The following is a 6,996-nucleotide window of genomic DNA, read 5'->3' as shown; positions in this document are numbered from 1 at the left end:
AGGAATCAGGAAAGCAGCAGGAAAGTGCCCTGCACCAAAGAGAAACAATTTAGAATCTTCTCTGACAACACAGGCTTTGGGAAATAGAGTGAGCCTTCCTTTGGGGTCTCTTTCAGGGAAGGCAGATGTCTGCATGCGCTGCTAAAAGGAGGTTTCAGTGTCCTTTTCCAGAAAATCAATGAGGCTCAAATTCTTTTTGCATGTGCTGAGTGAATGGCTGCATCTTCCTGAAAAGGCTGGGAATCATTTCACCAAGGCCACAGCCAGAGAATATTTAAAAGAAGAATCTTTAAAAGGATATTAGCAAAATTTGAACAAGATCTGTAAATTACATAATGATTATGTGTCAATGTTAATTTTCTGATTTTGAGAATTCTACTGGGATTTTGTAAGAGAATGTCCGTGTTTTTAGGAAATACATGTTAAAGTGTCTAAAAGTAAAAGGGTATCATGTGTACAACTTACTCTCAAATGTCTTAGAAAAATATAAAGATAGAGAAAGGAAAAGAGAATACCAAGGCAAGCAAGGCAACGTGATAACATTTGGGAAATTGAGGGTGAAAGGTGTATGGAAGTTTTTAATACTATTTATGCATTTTTCCAAAATCTGATATTATTTTAAAGCAAACTGAAAAGAATGTTCTTGGCACAAAAGAGTCTGTAAAGCAGTGGGTACAGAAAACAAAGGTGTTGCGTGAGAGCCCTCCCCTTGGTATTGATTTGGAAGAAGTTCTTCCTCTACTGTTGAGATATATAAGGGTTCCAACTGCTCTTTTAAATGCACTGATTGGTAATAGTACTTGCAAATCACTATATTCCAGGAGCATCTGCATTCCACTTTTATAGCAATTTCCTTCTCTTCTTGCTCCCTTGAAAGGCACATGGTTAAAAATGTTAATGTCATCTTGTAGCTTCTCAAACTAGGCTTGGGCAGAATTTATTAATCATTAGGAAAAGTCTTTTCATTATTGTCAGTTGGCCCACAGCCAGTTCCTATACCAGACTTACCTTTCTTTCAGTCATTATTTCATAAATAATATGAGACAGGGACAAAGACGCTTTTTTTAAAAAAAAAACATATCACAACCTAATTGCCCTGGGACTTTTTTTTATTGAAATAACTGTCATTTTCCACCTGCTCTACTGTGGCACTGTGAAAAAAATCTAGAGGCTACATGTGCAAGGGCATGTTTTGGGGCTCTTCTAGAATATTGATGCATTCCATTTCATTGGTCTATTTGTTTATCCTTGGAGCAATACCACACTTTCTCTATCACCATAGATTTTAAAAAATGATTTTTATTGAAAATATAGCTAACATAAAATATTGTTAGTTTCAGGGGTACACCATCGTTATTCAACATTTATATATCTAAAGTGATCACCATGATAAGTCCAAAAGCCATCTGACACTACTATGCTATCACAACATTATTGACTATATTTCCTGTGTCATATATTACATCCCCATGACTTACTTGTTTTATACCTAGACATTCAGTATTATTTTATATTAATTTCAGGTGTACAGCACAGTGGTGAGACATTTATATAATTTAACAAATGATTCCCTTGACTAGTCTAGTACCCACCTGGCACTATACATAGTTATTGCCATATCATTGACTATATTTCTTATGCCTTACTTTACATCCCCATTACTATTTTATAACTACCAATTTGTACTTCTTAATTGCTTCACCTTTTTCACACTGCCCCCCAAACCCTCCCATCTAGCACCCTAACAATTCTAGTACCCATCTGGCACCATACATAGTGATTACAATATTATTGAGTATATTCCTTATGCTATATTCAACATCCGCATAACAACTTTGTAGTGCTTCTTAATCTCTTCCCCTTTGTTTACCCATACCTCAATCCCCCTCCCAATTGGGAACCATCAAAATGTTCTCTGCATCTATGAGTTTGTTACTGTTTTGTTTGTTTATTTTGTTCTTTAGATTCTACGTATAAGCGAAATCACAGTGCATCTGTCTTTCTCTGTCTTACACTCCACTCAGCACAATACCTTCCAGGTCCATCCGTGATGCCGCAAGTGGCAAGAACCCATTCCCTTCCATGGCTAAGCAATATTTCACTGTATATATGTACCACCTCCTCTGTATCCATTCTTCCACTGACAGACACCCAGGCTGCCTCCACACCTTGGCCATTATAAACAATGCTGCAATGAACATATGGATGTACATGTCCCCTTGAAGTAGTGTTTTGGGTTTCTTCAGATAAATATTCAGAAGTGGGATTATTGGGTCCTTCTTTGTCTCTTGTTATAGTCTTTGCTTTAAAGTCTATTTCGTCTGGTATAAGTTTGCTACCCCAGCTTTTTTATTTGTTTGTTCTGTGTTCATTTCCATTTTCATTAAATATCTTTTTCCATCCCTTTATTTTCTATCTGTGTGTGTCTTTCAAACTGAAGTGAGTCTCTTGTAGACCGCATATGTAGGGTTTTGTTTTCTGATTCATTCGGCCCTCCTCTGTCTTTTGATTGGAGCATTTAATCAATTTACATTGAAAGTAATCGTTGGTAGATATGTAGTTATTGCCATTTTATTATTCATATTTTTTCTTCTTTTCTCCCATCTTAAAGAAGTCCCTCTAACATTCCTTGAAATACTGGGTTGGTGGTGATGAACTCCTTTAGCTTTATCTTGTTTGGGAAGCTTTTTATCTGTCCTTTGATTATAAATTATAGCCTTGCTGGGTAGAGTAGTTTTGGTTGTAGGCCCTTGCTTTTCATCACGATTGAATATTTTGTGCCAATCCCTCCAGGCCTGCAAAGTTTCTGTTGGGAAATCAGCTGACGACCTTATGGGATCTCCCTTATAAGCTACCAGTTGCCTTTCTCTTGCTGCTTTTAGGATTCTCTCTTTGTCTTTTATCTTTGGCATTTTAATTATAGTAATTATAATGTGTCTTGATGTGGGCCTGTTTGGGTTCATCTTGTTTGGGACTCTCTGTGCTTCCTGGACTTGTGTGTCTATTTTCTTCACTGGATTAGGAAAGTTTTCAGTCATTATTTTTTCAAATAGGTTCTCAATCCCTTGCTTTCTCTCTTCTCTTTCTGGTACCCCTATGATGTGAATGTTGTTAGGCTTGATGTTGTCTCAGAGGTCTCTTAAACTATCCTCATTGTTTTTGGATTTTTTTTTTTTCTTTTTTCTCTTTTCACTTGGTGTTTTCTGCTACCTTGTTTTCCAAATCACTGATTTGATCCTCTGCTTCATCTAATCTGCTAGTGATTCCTTCTAGTGCATTCTTCATTCCAATTATTTTATTCTTCACTTCTGACTGGTTCTTTTTTATGGGTTCTATGTCCTTTATTACGCTTGCTATCGCTTTGTTGAAATTCTCACTAAGTTTCTTGAGCATCCTTATAACAATTGTTTAGAACTCTGTTTCTGGTAGGTTGCTTGCCTCCATTTTGTTTAGTTCTATTTCTGAAGTTTTCTCCTATTCTTTCATTTGAGACATATTTCTTTGTTTCCTCATTTTGGCCTTATGTACATTGTCTGACAATTAAGTTCGTGAACTTGTTGCAGTGATGTTGCCAAACTTTTTTGATATCAGAGGGATTATTCATTATGAATTTGTACCAACTGAACAAATAATTGACCAAGTTTACTATTTGGAAGAGCTGAAAAAGCTGCATGAAAAAGTTAGACAACCTGAACTTTTTGCCAACAATTCATGACTCTTGCATCACAACAATGCACCAGCTCACACAGCACTGTCTGTGAGGGAGGTTTTAGCCAGTAAACAAATAACTGTATTGGAACACCCTCCCTACTCACCTAACCTGGCCCCCAGTAACTTCTTTCTTTAGCTGAAGATGACAGAAATACTGAAAGGAAGACATTTTGATGACATTCAGGACATCAAGGGTAATATGATGACAGCTCTGATGATCATTCCAGAAAAAGAGTTCCAAAATTGCTTTGAAGCGTGGACTAGGTACTGGCATTGGTGCATAGCTTCCAAGGGAGTACTTCGAAGGTGACTGTAGTGATATTCAGCAATGAGGTATGTAGCACTTTTTCTAGGATGAGTTCTCAAACTTAATTGTCACACCTTCTAGTAGATGCCCTGTGGGACCCTGGCACAGTCTCCCTGGTCACCTGAACCAGGTACTCCAAGGAGGTCACTTGTGTGGGTTGTGTGTTACCGCCTGTTATAGTTGAGCCTTGATTGCTGTTGGACTGTCAGTAGGTGGGGTTGACCCTCAAGCTGATTGGCTGTGTGGTTTGGGCACATCCACAGCTGATGGGCTGCTGTGTGGGGGGCTTACCCCACTGAGTGGAATTCACCCTAGTGGACTCTGGTGCTTGTTGAGACCACTCTTTGTGTGTGTCACTTGTGGGGAAAAGTGGGCAGTGCTCTGCTGTGATTTGAAGCCAACCTCTAAGTATGTTGGTTCTGGGGCCTCTTGGGAGGTGCTCTGGTGCAGACCCAGGTCACCCACTGCCTGTGACTGGCTGGGGACTACCTGGTAGGAGCTACAAAGTGATCCGCAGTTGTTCACTGCCTGTGCTAAATCTGTAGGTGCATGGGAGAGGCCATGCTATGAACTGAGGATGTCCGTCACAGTACAAGGCCTGGAGTAGCTCTGCAAAAAGTCAGGACACCCTGAGGCCTGCTGCCACCTGCCAGCTCCCTTAAGGTTCAGCCCCTGATAAAGCCTTGTGCGGTATGTAAATTTGGTGAGGCACGGTCTCAGGGAGTCACTAGAGTGGTCACCAGGTTAATGTAGATTCTGGGTTGGTGCCAGTGCTCAGCCTGGAGCTACTCAGCAAAAGTCTCAGAGCACACTGAGGCCAGTCGTCGCCCACCTGTGGCCCATGGACTTTGATAGTTTTCCAAGAAAGAATGTAATACAGGCGAGGCTGGTTTCTGTCAGAGAAAGTACATCTGGTGTTGGGGGAGTTGGGTATGGCAGGTTCCCCGTGAGTCAGCAGGGTTGAGCAGTGGAGCTCACCAGACCAATCAGATTCTGAGTTGGCTGTGTGTGGGTAGGCTCAGCACAGGAAAGATGGTGCCCGCCTGCTGGCTGCATGAGTGGAGGCCCCTTCACAGAGAAAATTGAGACTGTCCTCCAGCCCTCACTCTGGAGCCACATTCCTCAGTCTGCCCTTCATATGCCTCTGACGCCCCGTGTCACCATCCCTCCACCAGAGCCCAGGATGAGTGACTGCGAGTGAGTAAGTCTGTGTGCAGGCCCCTTAAAATGATGTCTGGGTTTCCCCCAGCCTTCCATCCCACCCACACAGTCAGAATCCCCACTGTTTTTCACAGCCAGGTATTGTGAAGGCTTCTCTTCCTGGCACTAGTACTCCAGGCTGGGGAGCCTGGTGTGGGCTGGGGTCCCTCGCTCCTCCAGAGGGAAACTCCAGGGCTGAGATATCCCTCCAGCTGCCACATGGAGGTTTGGGGCTGCATTGCCACCCCTCCTACCAGTCTTGACGTGGCTTCTTCTTTATATCCTTAGTTATAAAACTCCTGTTCAGCTAATCTTCAGATTGATTGTTCTATAATTTAATTGTAATTTTAATGTGTTCATAGAAGGAAGTAGGCACAGTGTTTATCCATCCGCCATCTTGGATCTCTCACCTATCACCATAGCTTTTTAATTAATCTTTTTTTTTTTTTAAAGATTTTACTGGGGAAGGGGAACAGGACTTTATTGGGGAACAGTGTGTACTTCCAGGACATTTTTTCCAAGTCAAGTTGTTGTCCTTTCAATCTTATTTGTGGAGGGTGCCGTTCAGCTTCAAGTTGTTGTTCTTTCAATCTTAGTTGTGGAGGGCGCAGCTCAGCTCCAGGTCCAGTTGCCGTTGCTAGTAGCAGGGGGCGCAGCCCATCATCCCTTGCAGGAGTTGAATCTGCAACCTTGTGGTTGAGAGGACGAGCTCCAACCAACTGAGCCATCCAGGAGCTCAGCGACAGTTCAGCTCAAGGTGCCATGTTCAATCTTAGTTGTAGGGGCCGCTGCCCACCATCCCTTGCGGGACTCGAGTAATCAAACTGGCAACCTTGTGGTTGAGAGCCCACTGGCCCATGTGGGAATCGAACTGGCAGCCTTCGGAGTTAGGAGCACAGAGCTCCAACCGCCTGAGCCACTGGGCCGGCCCCTAATTAATCTTGATATCTGGTGGAAAATGTCTTCCCATCTTGTTTTTCTTCAGGAGGGTACTAGTCATTTTTGGCCCTTTGCATTGTCATATAAATTTTAAAATCAGTTTTCAATTTCCATGTAGAAAAAGTGTTAGGATTTTGATAGAAATTGCTTAAATACATAGATTAATTTGGGAACAGATGATATCTTTACAATATTGGGCAGACTTGGATTTTTTGATTGCTGATAATTTTCTGGATATAATCTGCTCTCAAGTACTACAAAATACTATTACCATAGGAAAATACAAAAACCCACAGGGAAGAACATGTCTCAGGAATGCTCTCAAAGAAGAATTAAGGAAGAAAACATATCTCCTTCAGGAATCAGGTTTAGATTAAACCACAGTTTTTGTTTATGGCTCCTGGAACAGGTTATCTATCAGGGTCCAGTCAGTAAAATGAAATTACTAGAAGGAATTTAACACAAGAAATAATACACAGGGGTTACAAAAACTGAAAGAGCAGATAGGGGGAGATGAGGAAACCCAGAGATTATTAACTGCAGGCAGCCACTACACCCCTGGGAAATGGAGGGATAGGGAAAGGATATGTTCTCACTGGAGCCCAGAAACATGGGCCACTTCTGTAGTGGGAACTTCTGTAGGCTAAGAAAGTGGTATTTGGGCCATAGTACAAGGGCTATCTGGTGGAAGCTGAAACCACAGAAGAGAAGTAGTGACTGCTAGAGATGTATGCCCTCCTCCCAAGAAGAGAGAGGGGAAAAATACCCTGGCTTCTGCTTTCTTTCAGTGCCAGTGCCTCTTCAGTGGCTGAACATAACTGGGAATGACTGACAGGGGA

This window comes from Rhinolophus ferrumequinum, chromosome 23 (genome assembly GCF_004115265.2).
Source record: "Rhinolophus ferrumequinum isolate MPI-CBG mRhiFer1 chromosome 23, mRhiFer1_v1.p, whole genome shotgun sequence".
NCBI classification, from domain to species: domain Eukaryota; kingdom Metazoa; phylum Chordata; class Mammalia; order Chiroptera; family Rhinolophidae; genus Rhinolophus; species Rhinolophus ferrumequinum.
Note: the sequence above shows the minus strand (reverse complement) of the source record.